Genomic DNA, 21,340 nt, shown 5'->3' on the forward strand with positions numbered 1-21,340 from the left:
CCTGCCATGAAATTTTGGAGCTTCAGATGCTCCAGATGGTCCTGTCCTGGCATCCCAGCTGGGGTGGCTGTGCTCAGGTGCCTGACCTGGGCTGCTCTGCTGGTCTGGCCAGGAGAGCCAGGACTAGACAAGATGAGACAGTATCACTCCTGAGAAATTTCAGGGAGAAAAGATAAAAATAGAGGCGAGAGGCAGTTCAGGAAAGCAGAAAGGAAAGGAGCAGGACAGGCACATTTTGCTCGGATTTTCTTCTGGAACAGACTGGAGGTTTCACAAGTTCGTGCAATGGGGTTTTAAAATATAAACTCTTCAGGCAAGAGGAGTAGATGGAGGGGGTTTCTCTGTGCCTGTAAATCAGGAGCAGGGGTGGGAGCCAGCACGTCCCAGATCGGGTGGGCAGGAGCCGAATTTCCTTTTGGAGCCCAACTTCAAGCACCAAGGGCTGTGTTCAAAGGCACAGATTGCAGCCACCCTCCTAACTGAGTTCTGTGCCTTTGAAAACGTCCTTCCTGAATTTCAGTGCAATCTCCCTGCTCCTGGTAGATCATGAGACACTTTATAGTCTCCTTTTATGTTCACCCCCAGGTAAACATGGGGGAGAAGCACCTTTCATTGCTGGAGATTGCTGTGAAATGAGGCCACAGGATACTCAAGGCTTATAACCAGGATCTCTGAGTGATAATTGGAAGAATTTCATTACCAGGAAGGGATCTCATCATTAACTGAGGAGGGATATGCATGGACTGAGCAGGCCAATGTGGCATCCAGGTCCTCCCCCATCCCTGACTCACCTGGGAGCCTGAATGGCTCTGGAAAACTTCTGGCTGATGACTTACAAAGAAGGACAAATACAAAGAGGCAAGAGTTAGGATATTTAGGTTTATTACATATAATCTTAGCTGGTTTTTAATTTTTTTTATTCCATCTAAATAGGAGTTAATTCCCTCTAAATTATTAAATATACATATAAATACTACTGAGATAAAATTGTTATATTTAGCTATTCCCCCTCCCCCATTTTCTTTCCAAGCTGAAGAACCTGTAAAGAATTTATTCAACAGTTTTATGTTATGAAAACATGCCAAAGAGGTTTCAGCCCCCAAACAGGCAAAGTTCTAAGCCAGAGAAGACAAAACAGACACAAACTATATTAATAGCCAGGTTTGCCTGTCAGACCATGAATACAGGTGGTAATGTTGGATATGGATTTCTCCATATCAGCTACTTGCAATTGCCTCTGTCATGTGGGTTGGACACGATGATTTTAAGGTTTTTTAAGGATTTTAAGGTTTAAGGGTGTTCTTAACACCTATGATCCTATATAAACACACGAAAACCCCGGAATATAAAAGAAAATGGAGAAAAATTTCTGAAGGGAAAGTCACTGTATTTTTATTAAAATTTTGAGACGTCTATTTGAAGAGAAAAAAACCAAAATAATACAGCTCAGTAGTACCACCACCAGGAGTTAATTCCAACTGGGAGGGACTGCCCTAACTACAAGACATGGAAGATTTTTGCAGAAAATCCCAGGGTTTCAATTGTGGAAACTTTATTTGCAAGGAAATCTGTCTTCCTGACTGGCATCCATGGCGTTGTCAGTGAGAGCCATCTGAGCTCCCTTTTGGGATGATTCTGAGGAGCTGTTAATTGTTGATGAGGAGAAGTGGTAGGTCCTCTGATTAAAGTGTTTAAAGTAATCTTCTGATAGAGAAATGGCCCATTTGATATGAGTCCTTCTGTGATTACTGTGAGAGCAACTATTTACTGGAGTGACAGGGGTTTGGTGCTTTGGGGATTGCAGCACTTGAACCCAGACCTCCTGGATTGCAGCAAGGGCTGTAATCACCAGGCTACAGTGTGGATATTGCCCCTTTCTGTCTCTATTCCTCCTTCTCCTGCTTCCCTCCGAGTGTCTTGTTTCAGTTATAATGCAAATTAAAATCCATTTCCATTTATGAAATGAATCTTTGTTTCCCAGCCAGTCTGAATCAAAACCCCAAGCCAGGCTCTGTTTCTGTAGTTCTCTTTGAGGCTGATTTTGGTTCTCTTGGAGGCTGATTTTTGTTCTCTTGAAGGCCACTTGGTTCTCTTGCTGCCACTGCAAAGACCCCTCAAAGTGCTGGGTATTTCAAACACCATTTACACTTGCTGGAAGACCAGAGGGTTTGAAAGACTTTAGCAGATTTATCCAATCCTTCTGCTGTTCAATTATGTGCCCTTGGATGACATACATTTACCACAGACCCTCACTAAAAATAGGAGATGCTTTTTGGATTTTTCTCGAGAGAATTCACTCACTGGGAATACTTTAAGTTTCATGTGTATAGCTCTGCTTTTTCTCTTCTGTCTTCCTTTAAGTTTACTCATTATCTGCAGTTTTGCCACTATTCAGGTTTATGTCCCCGTGATTTTCCCAGGTTTAAAAAGACAGATATCAGCTTTGGTCTCCCTTCCCAGTCCCAGTTTTGATGCACAACCAAGCAGAGCTAAAACTGGAAGTTATTTCAGGGAAACATTTGGAAAAGCTGGCAGGAAGGAGGCAGCTCAGCCCCCTGGTTCCCTCCAACCATGGAGTGACAGCTTCAACAGTGAACTTAATCCCTGTTTAATCCAATCTTCCCAAGCTAAATATTTCTTTTGATGTTTAAAGAGCAAAATACGTCATTTTCTCTAATTCTTTGTGTCAGAGGAATATATCATCTGGAGATGAAGCACTTCATGTGCCAGAAGGCCTCCATCACCTCTTGTAGCACTTCCCATCTTCCTTCCGTGGCCTCCTCTTGCTTGTGTCATTGTCCCCCTGGGAGAAGCTGCTCTGACAGCTCTGTTGGAAACTGGGATCAGGATGGCACATGTAAAACTCTATAAATGGGAGTGTTTGGGAAATAATGGTGTTTGCCCCCATCTGAAGGAAATCAAGCGTTCATAATTTTGGGAGTGGCAATTAATTCCCTTGTCTGAGGAAGGTACCTCACCTCTCGAGCTGCAGAGTCACTTCCATTGAACTTTTGGAGTAACTTGGATCCAGAAGCAATGCTGGTGCCACTCACAGCTGACAATTGTCATGTTTTTCTTCCTTGACTCTGTTGGACTGAAACAGGAGGAGATAAAATATTTTCTCAGTGTTCTCCATCCCGTTGCAGTGGCTGATCTGTTCTCAGCTTGGGTCTTCACCAGGATTTCTCACTGTCCTGCTCAGATTAAATTTGTTGCAGAAACAGCTGAATATAAATGCATGAAATTAACTTCCAATAATATATAATGCCATGGATTAACTATTACCTATTACCAGTGGTGCTGATGTTCTGTGCAGGCCAAGAGCTGGGTGATGCTAAGAGTGTTCCCAGGAAACCACACAAAGGGAGTTGTGGAAATGATGTTGGGTTGTTCACCAGTGGCTTCTTTTGCCAGATGTATTTTCTTTTCCCTGCCTCGCTGCTGTGGTTGTAGAAATTATACTGAGGGAGAAGTAGCTCTGCCTTTTGGTCATGAAAGGTTAGGGTTGCTCCTAAAAGCTGAAGGAAAAAAACCTCCTTAGCAGTTATTAGTTCTATTACAGATCTAGAATTAAAAATAAACAGGAGCCAGAAAAATTTGCTGCCTTAGTTGAAGTCAAGCCTTTTGTTTCTTGAAAAAAAAGTATTTAAAAATCCATAATATGATACTTAGGACTCTGGGGTCTGTTCCTGAGCAATCTACTCTCCACCCATGGGCAGCTGCATTTTGTACTGAACTTTTCCTTGTCCAATTGCACCAGTGAAAACGAACCCCGTGTTCACCACAGCCAGCTGAACCATCTGCATGTTCGTGGCATTATTATGGTTTTGACCTCAAACTGCAGCCTGGGGGTTGTTATTTAGAGGCATGTCAGTACAGTGACATTTAGATTTGACTTGCCTTGGTCACTGTGTGCTCTTTATTGATCAAACCTGCTGTACTGTGGGTAGGTGAGTCTCCTAAGCTATATATTGTATTAATACTCGTGATAAGAGAGCATCCGTTGGTGCTATTACTGATATACATCTTTAGCCCATTAAAATGCAAATTTTAAGGTGTGCAGCAGATAGAAATCTCTGCACCTTAAAGCACAGAAAAGGCTGGCTAATTATGACTCCAACTATTTTTCAGATAAGTGAGCAGTAAGTCATTATAAAATTCGTAATGTGAATCCTTTTATTTCCCTTGTCCCCTGACTATTGAGCTGCAGATAATCTCATAAGGCAGGCTCAGTTTCCAGAATTAGTGCCCAAGGGTTTATTCATTACTCTAAATTTGAAAGCAAATAGAGCTCCGAAAACCAACCCATGGTGCCTATTATTTGTCTAAAGCTCCATAAATATGTGCAACCCCAAGATGTGTAATTTCTGTCAACAAGAGCAAAGATCAAGGATTTTCTTATCGTGTAACTATCAGATGCCTCTTCAGTTTGCAGAGAGGATTTTTGGGTAGCCCTGTTTCTGGTGCCTTCTATCAGCAAGAACTTGCAGATTTATGCCATTAAATCTGACTCCAGGACAGATGTGACCTCTTTGCCAGCACAGAACTGCCCTGAGAGGACAGACCCTCGCAGAAGTTGCCTAAAACACCAGCACCCCACAGTCTCCCAGGATGCTGAACTCCTGAGCAAATTCCTGCCTTGAGCACTTAACTCTGGTGAACTATTCCACCCCTGCAAACACGCCAGCAAAAGAACATGTTTTTATCATAATATCAGTCAGAAGTTTCCAGGATCATTTGTGCAGTGGCATTTTTCTGTATGTTTGAGCCTGAACGTCGATTTTTGTACGTGTGAATACTCAGCAGGCAAAGTGTGCTATAGATTTCACTCCACCTGAATTTACTTTCCCGCTGAAGTGTCTCTTGATCTGGTTGTCTGGTGTTTTTATAGTCATTCCTGTTTGAACAGGGATGGCCCCATTGTGTTGCAGTCTACAGAACGAACACAGTTGCTGTGATTAAACAAAGATACGAGAAAAAATCCAACCTTCTGCTTCTCAACTTGTGATCTTCCCATTTAATATGACATTTATGACGACCATTTTTTCTCTTTTTCCCGGGTTTCAACTTTTTTTTTGGCCTAGAGATTAACTGTGTATGTGTTAAGCCAGACAGATGTGGCAGAGTGGCTTTGTAATAAAGCAGGTCTCAATATTTGCTCCAAACCGAAGGGGAAACTTTTCTTTGAGTTAAAGTTTAGTTAACTTTCCCCACGTCGATTTTTCTTTGACTCCATTTGAAGAGTCCACCTCCAGCTGGCTTTTGAGACACAACCAAGATCTTTGAAAGATCAGCAGCCACATTAAAGGAAGAACAGAGAGCAGCTCCAATACAGCAGGTTAAACAGGAAAGTCGGTGTCAGGGGCTTTAATTACAAAAATGACACTGTGTGGCTGCTGCACTTTGTGCTGGTTGTATGCAGAGCTGGAGGAAGGCGAGGCAGAATAACCTCTGTGCAGGGAGCAAACAGGGAGAGAGTCAGAAATGGTGCTGCTTGTTCCAGCTCCCGCTGGCTTTGGGGTGCAGCAGAAAACAGTCCTGAACCCCTTTTCAGTGGGGACTGAGCACCATCTATCATCTGTGTGGGCTTGGGGTCCTCTCCCACAAAACCACTCTGCCCCTGGGATTCTGTGGGAGCTCGAAGGCAGCAGGCCAGGGCTCCTTGGTCCCAGAGCCTTTGAACTCCTCTCATAAAGGCAAATTCAGTTCCACGGGCTGGAAAAGGGGCTCTTGAGCTCGTTTGAGGGATGGGGGGCTGGAGGGAAAAAGGAGAGTTCCTCTGTTTAAAAGAAAATGTTCTGGTTTTGAGGCATTTTCTGAATGGAATTGGACAAGAGCAGCTCCCTCAGAGACTTTACCAGCACAGAACTAACACTTTCATGCAAGATCCTTTCCATGCTCAGAGCTGCTGCTCACCCCAGGGCCTGGGCCCTGCCTGCCAGGGTACCTTATATAGTGGGGAATTTTACTTTAGAGCTTCCAAATAACAGCATAGAAGTCTGGGCAGCAAGGGGAGAGATAAATGCCTTTGCAGATGAAAAAAGAATAAAGGTAGGGGTAAAAAAAACTACCCAGCCCTCAACTCCACTTACACATGGGTGAGTTGTTCCACCCTTGGCATGTGGGCATCTCCTGGAGCCTCTGCCTGCAGGGGGGTGTGGGCTGGGACCAGTTCAGGAGCTCTCCCTCCACTGGTTTGGGGAAGCATTTGACTTTCAGATTTGAAGTGCCTGGCTGGAATGCTGCTTTCTGAGGCAAGCCTTTGGCACCGAGTCCTTCTGGGGTGTGGGTGGCATTTCTCTTTGTGTTAAGCTGTAGTGGAAGGGAGACGAGCTAATGCAGCCAAAATTGGCTTTTTCTGCCCCTGGCCACTTCAGATCAATGTGAAGATCTATGGAAACCCTCAGCCTGGAGAAAAAAGAAAAAACAAAGGGAAAAAAAGAAAACCTTTCTCCTGAGTGATCGTTTAAATCCCTCTGACAGCCCTGGAAATGGAATTTCACTTTCTCCTCCACAATTCCAGCCCAGATTGTTTACTCTTATCTACAAACTCGTCTTCACTAGTTTTTCACCTTCAGTTAATTGATTGATTGCCATGAGATGGTTAGTTAACACCATTGCAAACCCGTCTGGGTGCTCCCCAGACATTTGTGGCAGTGCTGTTTCCCTGAGCCACATCCCTCTGTTAACACTGGGAATGGATTTGAATGGAAAAACCTGCAGCATCTTTCTACCTGTTGGTCTGAGTCAGGGTAATATCCACAAAAGATCTTGGGATGTAAAAGATATTAGGGCCAAATTTGTGGCAGAGGAGGTAAAGGTGACCTTTCCTATTAAATAAGGTCTTTGTAATTTTAGTAGCTGAGGTAAACCTTAGCAGGACACAAGTAACATGATAAAATACTGCTTCCCATAGTGGAGATTGTTTGAATGCATACTCAGTACAGCACAGGCAGCAGACTCTAGAGGAGCATCTTTAAATTAAAACTATAAGTTTAACTATCTCTTAGCAGAAAGCAATTACCCAGGCTGAAATTTGACCCAGCCATCAGAATTAATACCCCATCATTCTCCAAGAAAAGGCCTTTGGATATTTAGATTTCATAAGCAGATAGAGGACTGGGTTTATATCTCAGGAGGAGACACATAGTAAATAGGAGTAGCTCTTGCAGTTGGCTTATTACAGAAAACTGTTAAGATGTCATCCTTTGTATGGCTGGTGCCACAATTCCCATCACCTCTCTGGCACTTTACAGCTTGATTGCAGATGGTTAACACCTTTGCCCATACAGCTATGATGTTTGCATGCATAATATAAAACATCTTGCCCATAAAACATTTTCTTTTCTCTTATATAATTTGTTGTGCCTGCATACTGGTATATATTTTTATTCAATCTTTTACATATAAATGAGTTTTATTGAATAAATGTTGCCATTGTCCATTCTCCTCACCATATTTTAGCCCTGTAACTTTAGTGACTTTATGATTCCTCTTCGATTCTATTGCAGTAACAAGTTTGTTTATTGCTTTTTAAATCTCCTGCACTGACACCGCGTAAAATTAAGGACGTGGTTAAATTCTTTATGGTTTGGGAGTGTTCTTAAAATTTCCCATTTCCATAAAGCTGGGTGCTCAGTGTCACAAATCAAACCCCAGATGTCGTGGCTAGCTGGGTCTGAGCTCGTGGCAAGCTGCTGCCCAGTTTTAGTGAGAGGATTGAAATACTGGAGAAGCATTTATTAGTTTTCCTTTTGTTTTATGAGTCTGTGTAAATCCAAGCTGGGAATCAGTGGAGGTGTGTGGCTGGCTACATTTGAAGATTTTCTGAGCAAAGCAACTCCTTTTGCTGTTGGAAGGCAGAGGATGTTTGTGTGTCTATGAAACATTAAGGCCAAGGCAGTGTGGATTTGAACAGGCTTGTCAGCTGCTTTTATTGACAGAAACTAATTACCCAGCCCAGTCTCAGGGCTAATACATACACAAATAGTGTAACTATAGCGGGAGAGGTCTGCAAACAATCAAAATAAAAGGAAAAACCACAGGTCCTAATCCTCCTCTTCCTTGAGTCAACAGGAGCTTTGTCTCTTGGTGTGACAGGTTGGAGTGGGATCCATGAACCAGCTCCAGCTCTGCAAAGCAATGGGGATCACTCTGTTCTCTGGCTGCTGGAGCTCAGGATGGGACTGGAGTGAACTGGGGTGGAATGGGGCTGGGCAGAGCCCTCATGTGCTGTTGGGGTCCATCCCATATCACGCTGGGGCAAAGTCAGGTCTTCAGAGAAGACAAGTGTTGTGCTGCTTTCAATAGTCCTATTTGGGAGGCTATGAGGCTTTGTAGCCCACTTCCAGGATCTTTGTATCATCAAGGTTTAACATGAAGTTAATTAAAATGTGATTTATCACAGATTTCCTAATGCAGAAAAGAGGTTTTTTTTAAAGTAATGCCATAGTGACTACAACTGTCCTTGTATGTGCAAGCACAGGATGTGTTTGTGTTCTTTGTGTACCTCAGGCTTGGATGTGGAGCCTTGCAACAGCCAAAGTGTCCATTATTAAAGGAAAATCGGCAACTTAGGCAAATGAAAGACTTCCAAACAGCCTTTTCAATAATGTAATGAACACACATTTTGCCTTTCTAATTTTTGGTCTGTTAAATGGGGGATGCAGCACTTGAAACTGGGGATACTTTTCAGCTTACAGACAGATCTTTGTGGCTGTTTGGCTTCATTTTGTTTGTGCACTCTTCCAAGTGTAGAAATGCTAAAGGAATTGAAATCCTTGTCACTGAAATCCTCTTGTACACAACCCCCTTTCTTACAGAGCATTACATTGTGGGGTCACGAGAGAGGACGTGAGACAAAAAATGAATGGCAGCCCCCACGTTCCCAGGTAATTCAGGGTATTAAGGAAATAGAGGAATTTCCATGGGAGTGAAGTGACAAGTAAATACCCAGGGAAAGTGCTGGCAGGACTCCCACAGCCTCAGAGGGTGTGAGGGCCTGCCCATAACTCAGGCACCGCTGAATTACCGCTGCTGTTGCAGGGAAGGTTAGTGAGGTTAGTTATTGCCTGCACAGTAATAGGGAGGAATTCAGGGGCAGGGGACGTGTTTCAGGGTGAGATGAAATAGCAGAATGAGTGAGTCCTCCCTCAGCTGGCCAGGGAATGAGCAACATGAGGGTTGGGACCTGATTGCTGACTGCTGCAATCTGATGGAGGGGGGGAAAGAAAATTAACTCCAGCAACAAGGTGGGGATGAGTCTCTTCTTCTGCTTCCCCAGAGCACAGGGCAACCAGGAGCCAAACTGCAGCTCACCAGCATATCTGACCTGTGCCTTCTCCCTGGGTGAATGCTGATTTTGCCAAAGCAGCTTGGGGAGTTTTTTGGGCACTGGGCTTGGTTTTTATGTGCTTAACTTCAAAAATGAGGGCACTACATTATACAGTTATAGGTTGGATTCAGGTCTTTAAAATGAAACAAAGTGCATTTAAAAGCCTTGTTTAAAAAGAAAGAAAAAGAAAATATAGATGTTGGTCTACTCATCTCTTGTATCACCCTTCTTGCTGCGCTGTCTGCATTTCTTCCAGCAGCACTTTAAGTGTCGTGGCTTACATCTGACACGTGTTTCATTCTTCTTCCTATCAGGCAGTATTTCAAAACCAACAGTAAATTCTTTGCATAATGTATGGGCTGCTTTCCTTGGAGGAAGGCTGTGCTATGCTCCAGGGACCGGGCTGTGCCTGCTGCTCAGCGATACAGCCCCGCTGGCTGCTGCTCCCCCTGCAGTGTTTCATGTCTGCAAATGTGGGGGGGTTTGCTGTGGTCCACACTCAGCCTGTGATCTCCACTGCTCCCCAGCTCCTTCTTTTGGCGTCTTTGCCAGAGATAAAGGTGTCACTGAAGCCCTTGCAGACGGATCCCTGCGAGCTGAGATGTTGCTCAGCTTGGCTGGCAGTGACTGTGGGGAGCTTAGGGAAATCTTTCCCAGGAAATCTGCTGGGAATATAATTAGGTGGCGAGTCCAGGGTGAGTTGCATGCTGCTGCAGCCAGCCTAGTTTAACTAAGTAGGTTATCTCAAGTGAGTGTAACCACAGCTTTGGCACTGATGTGGGAATGCAATGAGAGCACAGCCACGTGTAGGGCAGCTGGGGCTGTGGGGCTGCAGCAGCATCCCAGGGATTGCTGCTCTTCTCTGTGTTAGAAGAGGAGAATGACATGGAAATTACTCAGACAGCTGCTAGGAGGATACTTATGTACAGTGTGGATGTAACCATAGTTTGGAGCTGGCGGATGATGTTAGGTCAAACACTCCAGGGGTCAGACCTAATTAAGATGTTGGGATCGGATTCTGAACTAATTATGTAGGGAAAGCGAGCTCTATATTGTTATGTACAAGTTGTTGCATACAAAGGTAATGCACAGGGATTAGTGTGGTGGAAGGAGATGTGATCCATAATACATGTGTTGGGCTGGAGCCACCCAGCCTGGGCTGAGCAGGGAGGGGCTGAGGCAGCCCCGCTCACTCAGAGCTACAAAACTGAGCAGTGCCTTATTTCTGAGGAAACAGGGTGTGCTGGAGGATACTCCACAGGGGAAGAATGAGGCCAAATTTGTCGTATTCCTCGTTCATTGTAATTATTTCACTCTGTGAGTTACATCTGTACAGTGAGGGCACCCTGCAGCTGCTCTGCTGAGCATCCCCAGAGTGCAGCTTCTGCATCCCACCAGCACCAAAACCACCACAGATTAATGAAACACCTTCTAGTAACCCTTCCTCCAGCTTACAGCTGCTGCTTACTCTGTGGTGATGCTGCTCCTGTTGTACCAGTGTACCAAATGTCCTGTGCTGAGCCACAACCAAATTTTTCTGAGAAGCAGCATTTAAGAGTTGTTCTTGCTCCCACTGACTCCTGTGACCAGTTCCACTGCACTGGTGAGGAGGTTTTAACTGGCATTGCTTAAAACATGGACAGACAGCCAGTCAAATTTTGGAGTTCCTGAATAACTTATTTGAACTTGCTGTGCTTCAGAGTTTCCTGGAAGAGAAGACAGCTCTGCACAAATGGAGAGCAGGACACTGTGTCCTGGTTTCACAGAGGCAGCCCATGTCACTGTCCCTGTTGGTTTTCATCAGGGCATTAAAATGACCCAATTTTCTCCTGCTTTGCCATTATCCTCCCTCGCTTGTAGGAATTGGAGATATTTAAAGTCATCCCTCTTTGAAGAATGTCAACTGCTAAGACATTAGGACGGGTAGTGGAAATTTCTGATAAGAGAAAAGCATCCAAAAAAAAAAGGGTTTCTGGACTAAGTGCTGCAGGTTTCTCCAGGAATGCTGCTTGGCTCACATCCCTGACATGATGCACAGGGCTCTCTGCTTTCCAGGAGAAACGGGGCGTGAACAGGCAAAGAGTTTGGGGAGGCAGCAGCCAAAATAAAGGTGTGGGTAACAACAGAGGTTGTCATCATTACATCTTTAGACCTCATCCAGTACAGGAAAAAACCCTGATACTAACACTGCATAATAAATGCAGTATAATCAACTGCTAGTAGAATCTATTTCTGCTCAAAATTCAAATGTTTTGGACCGAAGTTCACTTTATATGTGCCTTTAAAAAAGGTTAATGTGTTCCTTACTTCCCCTTCCCCCTTACTCCATACTGTATCTTAATGAGTAACAGGCTTAATCACTGTAGTATCAAGATAGCCTTTTTACTGCCGTGCAAATGTTCTTTGGTGTATAATTTGTACATGCTTCACTCATCTATTATCATTGTTCTTTCTAAATGAGAAAATGCAAATGTTACACCAAGGGCCCCATCTTCACAGCTTACCAAATATAAATCCTGACAGCAACATGAAGTTGTTTAGCATAATTTTCCTGTTAATAAACTGCCAATTACAGTAATTTAGTTCTTAGTTTCCGAAGACCAAAAGGTATGTGATGATTTCCAGCACCCTCCCAATTAATGTCTCAGTTTATTATTTTGCTAGGTCTGAGAAAACAAAAAAAATGGGGAGGACTCAGTTGTTTAAAGATGATGCCAGTGCAGTTTCCTTTCAAAAATTCAGAAGCTTTTTCTCATCTGAGAAGCAAAATGTGATTTTGTGGGTGTGCAGTCCCCCTTGGACATGCACATTCGTAGGTATAAAACACGAGAAACAGCATCAGAGGCATCTGTATTACACAGGAATGTGAGGCAGCTTGAAAAACTACCAAATTAAACTTTGTAAAAAGCTCTTAGAAACACCTGCCAGCAATGAAAAACTTTTTTTCTTCTCCCAGTAACTTCTGTTTGTTGTTCAAATGCTTCTCACACTCAGATGGTTACACAGCAGTTTATTAAAGTCATTGGGAAATACTGCAAGAGAAGGGGGGGGGGGAAGAATATTTAAGGAAATGTTTATAGTTGCTGGGAAAGATTGAGAAGAATTATGCTGAGAAGCAATTATGTTTTGAGCAGCTCCTCACATCCAGTCTTTTCTGTTCAGATCTCTTCTCAACTTTTCTTATTAAACAGAATTTGCATGAAAACAGAATCCTTGTTTCTTAAAGAGTTTATCTGTTCTTCCTGCTTATTTCCCATCTGCTCCTGAAATCATCATTCTCCATGATACAAGTGAACAATTTCTGAGGCAAGTCAGACTGATTTTTTTTTTTAATTGAGGAGTAAGCAATAGAGAGTATTTCAGGAATTAAAGGTCCTATTTTCCATGCAAGTATCTCAGTGGGTAAATGTGGGAAACAAATGAATTTGGTCTGGGGAGAAGCTGAAGAAAACAACTGAGATGGATGGAGCCTTTAGGATGTCTTGCTTTGGATACTGACTTTCCCCCCTCCTATTTGGAAGCAGCTCGAGAACCTGTCCTTTGTTTTCTGATCCATTACTTGTTTCAAGAACACACTCACAGATTCTGTGTACAAATTTTGCAAGTTCTGTCTCGAGTAATTACAGCTCAGTTTAAAAAAAACCAAAACCACCAAAAGAACAAAACTGCCACCAAAAAAGCCAAATCCTCAAACCCCAACAAACAAAAAACAGCAGGAGAGATTCCATCCCTCCCACACTGTGCAGTCCTTTGCAATTGTGAGACCTGGGCCGAGCCTCCCGTCGCCTGCAGGAGGACAGAGGCAGCAGCAAGGGATTAGACCCCGACTGTAATATTTATTAGACATTCAGGAGTCAGGTTTGGCAGAGAAATTTCCATTATCTGTATAAATACTAGAGCTGAAGCCTGCTCTGGCTTCTGCAAACACCTGGAGCAGCTGTTTGAGAGGACTCAGCGTTGTTGTCGCTGGGCTCTGTAATGAGAATGAATCGAAGCACGGGGAGGTCAGTGCTGAGCTGATCCTGAATCCCACCTCCCTGCAGGCTGTGGTCAGGGCACAGAAGCACAGGCAGTGCCATCACCATGTGCCATTTGCCCAGTCCCCTCTCTGTGTCACCCAGGACCTGAACCCAAGCAGCCCCTGTGCCCGAACAGCCCCCCCTGCCCCACTGCTGCTGGAGCCAGCAGAGCAGCTTCAGGGGCAACACAGAGGGGGGGCTCCTTCATCCAGGGGTGGTGGCAGGATCCAGGGTCCTGCAGCACCTGCACAACCACTGTGAGTTGTGTTTGCTTAGCCTGGGGAAGAGAAGGCTCCAAGGAGACCTCAGAGCCCCTTCCAGTGCCTAAGGGGGCTCCAGGAGAGCTGGAGAGGGACTGGGGACAAGGCATGGAGGGACAGGACACAGGGAATGGCTTCCCAGAGGGCTGGGTTAGATGGGATATTGGGAAGAGATTCTTTCCTGTGGGGGTGGTGAGGTCCTGGAACAGGCTGCCAAGAGTAGCTGTGGACTCCTCACCCCTGGAAGTGTCCAAGGCCAAGTTAAATGGGGCTTGGAGCAACCTGGGCTGGTGGAAGGTGTCCCTGCCCATGGCAGGGGAGAGGAATGAGATGAACTTTAAGATCCCTTCCAACCCAAAGCATTCTGTGATTACCATCAGGACAAGCCTATACAAGTCAGTGTCTACAGCAAGATGTGCTCTTTGCAGGGAAATCGGGATGGCTTTGAGGAAAAAAAATCCAAGTGAGCTTCTCTGGGGACTTTCCTCCAACGTGGAGCAACTGCTGAGCTGGTTGCCTGCCTTTGATAGGGATGGTGTTCCCCTGCTCAGCCAACACCTCCCCAGTGCAAAGCCTCAGGCAAGGGCTCCAACGAGAGCTTCCTCCCAGGCTCTGAAAGCTGAATTGAAACCAAGTTATTGAAGTTATTAAACTTTAAGAAGGTGCAAGTGTATGTGCCAGCTAGGTACTTTTTGATAAGTATCTACTATTAATAGCACTTTAAAAAACCCAACTCAAGATCTGCAGTATTTTTTGGGATACTTTTGACTGTTATGAGATTAATGGATCCGGGGCAGTTTGTAACTGGTACATTAATTTTAATCTCTTAGCTCAGTTTGTATTAATGAGAAAGAAGTGGGTGAGTCCTAGAGCAAGATGTGAGAATATGTACCTTAAAGGCATATATGGTGATCATGCATTTTGTGTTTGAAAATTATTGCTAAGCACTGGAAATAAGGGACGACTGAATTTCTCAGATGGACACACCAACACACAGGGCAGGGCAGTGATATCTGTAACCACAGCAGTGCCACTTCTCTATTAAGTTAAGCAAATTCTGAAATGAATCTGGGGAGTGAAATAATTGTATTTCTTCCCACAGATGACTTTCCTATGTGTGTGCAGGGAGAGTGCTGGGATATATTGGCCTGTGCTTTTACCATGAGTGAGGGTTTATGAGCATGTTATGAGGATTTTTTCATACACTTGAGTGTTTGGTTGGAGCTGAATGAATCAGATCCATCATATCACTTTTCAAATGCCTTTGGTATAAATATTGTTGGTTTTTTTTTTTTTTTAATTTATAGACTTGAGACTTAAGGGCTCTGTGCTGTTTCCTTGCTGGCCTTCAAGCCAGCAAGTGCTCTTCTTTTCCAGCCTGACCTCTCTCCCCTGCTCTCCCTGTAAGCTCAGTACCATAGCCCAAGGCTGGAAAAGCCTGGCAAGGGGCTGCCCTGGAACTGGTGTCAGGATATTAAGGGGAACAAGGAAAGAGCTCTGAATGGGAGTGACACCCCTGTGAATCTGCCTGGGGGCTCCACCTCTCTGCCCACCCCTGTGACATCTCCCCATCACCCATCCAGTGCAGGGCAGGCTGAAGGGCTGCTGCCATCCCTGGGGTTTGTGCTCTGCTCATCAGCCAGCCCAGAAGTGATTTAACATGATGGCATGGGATGAGCTCTCATCACCAGGAAGCCTAGAAATGTTTGTAGTTATAATTAGGAAATGTTCTAATGCTCCTATTAACCTGATTGATGTGAAGTCTTGGTTAGGCAGAAAACTGATTTTTCCCCAAGTGACTGCAATAGAAGATCCATTTAGTTTGAAATGGAACTTAAAAGGAGTGCAAATTACTGATGATCCCTGTAACCAATGAACAAATGATTAGGTGGGAGAATGATTAGATGAAAGAAACCCCCAAATGAGGAGGTGTGTTATGGGAGGGTGACATTTTTTTATCCTACAGACAGGACCAGAGCAGAGCCTGGATGGACCATCCAACCGCTGTGCTCCATCCCAGCCCAGGCTGTGCCACTAACCCAAAGCAAAGCTCACTGACACTGCCCCATCCTTACCCACTATCAAATTTAGGCCATGTCTGACCTAAAAGGGCGAGATCATTCTAGAACTGTGAGAAGAACCACATCAAAAGCCAGGCTGGTTTCACCAGTGCACCTGTACAGGTGTGTAATTCAGGGCCAGGCTGGTATTTGTGTGGTGCTGAGCTGGGTCAGTGCTATTTCTGACTCTGTACCTCCTTCCCTGGCACCATGAAGATGTGCCCTCCCTGACCTAACAGAGTGATAAAGAAATCTCTTCTCTTTTTAATGTAATTCTGGGGGAAAATGGCTGCTTTTCAGAAATGAAATGGTTTCTGTTCAAGTTTTCCCCTGTACAAATGCACCAGTGATGCAGCTGTAGCTGTGCTCTGTGGCTCTGCACAATGCAAAGTTTCTGACTTAAAGAAGAGCTTGTGTGCCCAAAAGGTTTTTTTGTTCTTCAAGTGTATTCACTGGTTTAATAAAAGCTCGTGGCTCTCCATGCAAACCTGGCTGTCTGTGCCATGAATTAAACTCCTGCCTTCAAAAGGACTTGATGTTGACCTTAAAAACCTTGAAAACCTGTGAACATCAGGCAGCCTGAAGAAGATATATAGAGCCAGGTTGAATTGTGTTTTACTTGTACACAGGCAAACAAAGTTCTGTAATATAATCAAAGGACAAAAATGAGCTCTAAGTAGATGCAATAAAGCCACAATGACAGTTATTGGACAGCACTTTGTCCCATGATTATTTATGTATTAGTTGAAGCCACAATAATATTAAAGTCACCCTCACTAAACATACAACACTTTGTATTTTGACAGCACTTCATAAACGTTAATGAATTAAGCTGAAGTAAACACTTCTCTAATATCAACCTTTCCTGAACTGATCTGCAAAGGCAGATTAAAGGCAATGAGGAGCACATTGCAGTTCAAGCACATAAAAACCATCATCACCTGTTCAGGACTTGAGAGGGAAAAAAAATATAGACCTTCTATATGCTGCAGACCCACTAGTGAAGTATCAAAAGTGACTTTTATGTGCCTTGTCATTTGAATGTTATACTAATGTAGGGTAAGAAGGTGCAGGATAAAAATATGGGTCAAAAGGACCTTGCAAAGCTCAGGGAACCTGGACTTAGTGTGATAGAGAAAATCCGTGCTTATGTGCTGGGGGAAAAAAAAGGGAATTTTTGCCCAAGCTAATCTCATACCTCACTGGTTAGTTGTCAAAATGCAGGTGATGCCACTTTCAGGGGTTATGTTTATGTAAAAATAACCCAAGGTGTGAAGCCACACGGGCCAGCAGCAGGGGACTGGTGACGGTCACAGGGACAGCGTGGGCTGAAACAGGGGGGTGGTGTCTGCAAGGAGGGTGTGGAGAACCTCTTGCTGTGGGTTTTGGCAGCAGCTGGTTTTTGGGTGCCCTTTGTTGGAAGCAAAGGTCCCAGTGTGTGCCACGGGTGGCCCCAGGGCTGTTGGTGCCCGTGGGCAGGGCCAGGGAGCACCAGGCTGAAGGCAGCAGGGGCAAAGTACCCACAGGCCAGTGGTTTAAGAGTCCTTCATGCAGAAGTGCTGCTTGTCTGAGTTTTGGCCAAGCACAACTCAAATATCTGAAAGTTTGTTGGTTTGGTTTTTTTTTTTTGCTGAACATGCAGGAACTCCTGAGAGCAGACTTAATTTCCCCAAAAAATACAGACAAAAAACTTTCTTAGCATCTTAATGATCCCTCTGGGAAAGCTGGCCAAGTCAGACAGTAACATTCAGTAAATCCTTGTTATCTGTGCTTGCTTTACTAATGAGCCTGAGTATCATATTTAAATCCCTGTAGCTGTGTCTCATATATTGGCTGCCATGAAAATAAAATATTTCCATTGAGCATTTGCTGTATATCACGGGCAGCTCGGCTGTGCTCCCAAAATGCCTTTCCTGTTATTAGGGTGTTGTGGGCCTTTGAATGGTCTCTGTGATGGATAGGATGGTGGAGGGAAACATTTCAAACCCCAAATGCTACAGCTATTGAAGGGTAATTGAGATACTCTATATTTACACAGGTCTGCCTCAGAAATATTCCTCTAGCAAAGGCTACATTTGATTAAGGGCTTTCCCCCTTGGATCAGGGCAAAGGCAAATTCAAAGAGCAAGAGGAAAGAAGTAGAAAGGGAAGCTGGAAAAATAAAATGGGACATTTCCAGTATAGCCCAGCTCACGACTGAGGATATTGTTTGGATGAGACTCCATTTTGGAGGGGGATTTTTTTCTTTTGATCAAATTGATCGACCAACCTTTTCCTGAAGGGTTATAGTACGTTCAAATTCTAGGAATGAGCATTTGCTGGGTAAGGCTCTCCTTCCTCGATGTGTTTTGTTGCTTTTTCAAGCAGAATTAAGAGGAACAATTAATTATTTGTAGATTGATGTCTGTCTGTGTCCCCTTAGGTCGTTAGTAAAATCAACAGGCTCAAAGCTGTGTTTGGGGAGCTGTGCTTGGACCCCTGTTCTGAGCAGGGGCTGGGACTGCCACGGGGAAGGTAATAGGATTTTAGAGGAAAAACACCCTGACAGCTTAGCAGATAACTATATTTTTAACTCCCAACCTCTGGGAATACTCCTAAATGAGACGGAGGAAACGGCCTAGGTGGTTATGGAGAGGCTGGGAGGGAAGGTGAGCTTCCCAGTGAATTGTTGGTTCTGAGAGCACAGGCTCTCTTTGTATGCAGGAGTTTTTATGTCCTGCTGCCTCATTATCTCAGTAACTTATTATAGTTTTATGTCTGTGTTGTGCTGCAAATGGACTGCCCATAATCCCCTTTTTATAGACTTAATCTGGCAGGTGATAAATGCCTGTGGAGCCAGCACAGCATCTTCCTCTTGGTGGTGGGGGCACAGTGGGAGCAACTCCTGGGAATTGCTGGGAACACCCCTCATGTCTGTATTTTAAAATCCCCTCTATTCCAATCTGACTGTAAAGAGGTGTTGGTGCTGACATTTCTGTGTGACATACAGAGCTGTGTTTACTTCTGGAAAGATCATTGCCAGCTGTCCCAGCTGCAGTGTTCTGTGTGCACACTGTGATAATCTAATTAACATCCCCTTTGGAACCTGCAAGTTAACATTGGACAAGACTCTAAAGATGGTTTTTGAAGATTTTTGGTAGCTTAGGTACTTACTGAGACAGGCTGGATGAATTCTAGAAACTGCCTTCTCAAACATTCAGTGAAATAACTATTACGATTTCACATTACCTGTACACACAAGCCAGTTAATTTGTTTTCAGTGAACATTTGTACAAGTGAATTATTCACCCATCTGCAATATTTATCTTTAAAATGACTAGACAATTCAGCTCAGTGTGGAGATGTGCCTCTGTATGAATTCATAAATCCACGATCACTGGCAGGACATTTTCTGCAGCAGCTGATGATCTATTTATTCTCCCTTTTCTTCTCTCCAAGGGTTAGCCCAGGCCCTCCTGCTTTGACATGAACTGCAAGCAAACAACTTGTATAATATTTAATACTTCCTAGTTTGAATATAAAGCTCCCACAATGCTCCCCAGCACTGCAGCTTGTCGGGTGAGCAGCTCTCAGATTATTATAAAGCAGCAATTTCCTGCTCATTTTTTTTTCCTCTCACACAGCAGATGTAATGAGCAGAAGGGATTATGTGACGAGCTGAAATTACTGAGCTAAATGTGGAAATCCAAATGCAAATATGGAGCCTTTGCTCCTATTAATGGTCAGCTCTGAGCCTGCTGGCAGAGGGAGCACTTTTGGGAGGGGGTGTTTTTCTTCAGGGATGTCTGGAGCTCCCACACTCTGGGGCAGCACAGAGGGGATACAGAAGGAAATAAAATCACTGGTCTAGGTATTGAAAATAATCCTACCAATACTGCCTGTACTGGGATTGCTCCAGAACTGGGATTGCTCCAGGGCTGGCACTGCCCCTGGCAGGGAAGCAGCTGGAATTGCTCTGTGTTTAGATGGCCAATGCTTTTCCTGGAGGAAAAATGGGCAGAGAAGTACTGGCAATTGATAGTTACCTAAAGTAATGATTCAGAAAGTTGTTTCAACAGCCTTACCCTAAGAGAATCTGGGCTTTAAAGAGCAGTGAGAATCTTATTTAAATGGCTTTTCTGTGTGGTCATTAATAAAGCCATTCTTTGCCAGGGAAGATCCAATATTATGTGCTTGAGGGACTCCACATCATACAAGCCTGGAGATTTGGGGCTTGATCTCAACTTGTAGGAACTAGAGCAGTTCCAGCCAACTAAGCAGTGATTTCCATAACCTTAGGAAGTAATCCTGAATTTCCATGTTTTTGAAGAGCAAATTTGCTGAAGGTTTTACTTAAGACACCCATTCTGTGGATGTACCAACATATATATGGATATATTGAAATGCTGAGGACTGAGTAGTTCACTGAACTGTGCTCAGCTTTTACTAGCAGTGAGTAAGGGTCGCAGTGACACTGGTGTGTAGTTGCTGATACACAGCAGACAAAGAACTGTACCCAAATTTCTCTCCAAAGAATCTCTTTCTTCACATATTTTCTTCATCCCTTTCCTGGAAAAAATAAATAAATAAAAAAGGAGGCTTCTCTGTGACAAGAGTATTTTCTTCAGCTGCAAAGGGAAGGTTGGATTTGCCCCAGCTTTAAATTATCCTGAAATGACTCATGGATCTTACCTGGAAAGTGAAGTGGTTCTCTACATTAAAGGGACGTGTGAAGAAAGCAGCTAAAACACTGTAACCTATTTCCACCGATTTCAGGATTTCAGTTCTGCTAATGCATATGTAGCCTTTGTTAATGCCTACACGGAGAACAGAGTGTTTTACACTTGAACTTTAGTACCTGAAAGTGAGAACAGTGCAGCTGCAGTTGTAGTCACACAGCAGAAATGATCACACCCGCTCTGGCTCTGACTGTTAAGTACCCAAAAAAATAACCTGAGAGAGAGTAGATGAGTCTTCTCCACGTGTGTGCCCACCAAAGGGAGAGTCTAAATTAAAACAGTCCTGGATCAGCCAGACCCCAGCTTCCTAACCCGTGTAATTTTGTTACCTGAGCTGTTCTCTCTCCCCTGCCCCTGTCCAGGCTGCTCTAATTAGAAGGATAACTGAGGGAGCAGCCTGACATTGCTAACAGGGACACGGGAGTTTTAGTTGAATGCCCAAATTAGCTTTGAAGTTTCCTGCAGTCCTAAAGATTTTTTATGGTAATTTTCCATTTCTGCATAGGCATATTTGCATTTTGCTCGGCAGTTTAGCTCTAATCATCTGTCAGGTGCTGCCAATCCACTGTCAGCAGGGTAGAGCCATCAGCTCAGAGAGTTTTTAATATTACTGTGCCCATTGTCTTTAATGGGCATTGGGAAGCTGGCTCCTGGGAACTGGTCATGGATACTCCAGAGCAGGAAGGGCATTAAGGCATCAGTTTTGGGAGCTCTGCTGAAGTTCCTGTAAATCCTATCTCCAGTCTCACTCTTGCTCTCTCTTTCTGTCCCTTTCTCAGACGTTTTAATCAAAGATGAATATTGATCAGCACTTAATGCCAGGCACAAAGGAAAATCTGCTTTCATGGAATATGAAATATTAATAAAACATTAAGGAGGGCAAAGGAAAAGGTTGCAAACATCATGGCCAGCTCTTGCCTCCTGCTCCAGTACAGGACTGAGCCATCCT

The sequence above is a fragment of the Manacus candei genome, unplaced genomic scaffold (assembly GCF_025592945.1).
Source record: "Manacus candei isolate 608988 ecotype Guabito, Panama unplaced genomic scaffold, ASM2559294v1 h1tg000037l, whole genome shotgun sequence".
In the NCBI taxonomy this organism is placed as follows: domain Eukaryota; kingdom Metazoa; phylum Chordata; class Aves; order Passeriformes; family Pipridae; genus Manacus; species Manacus candei.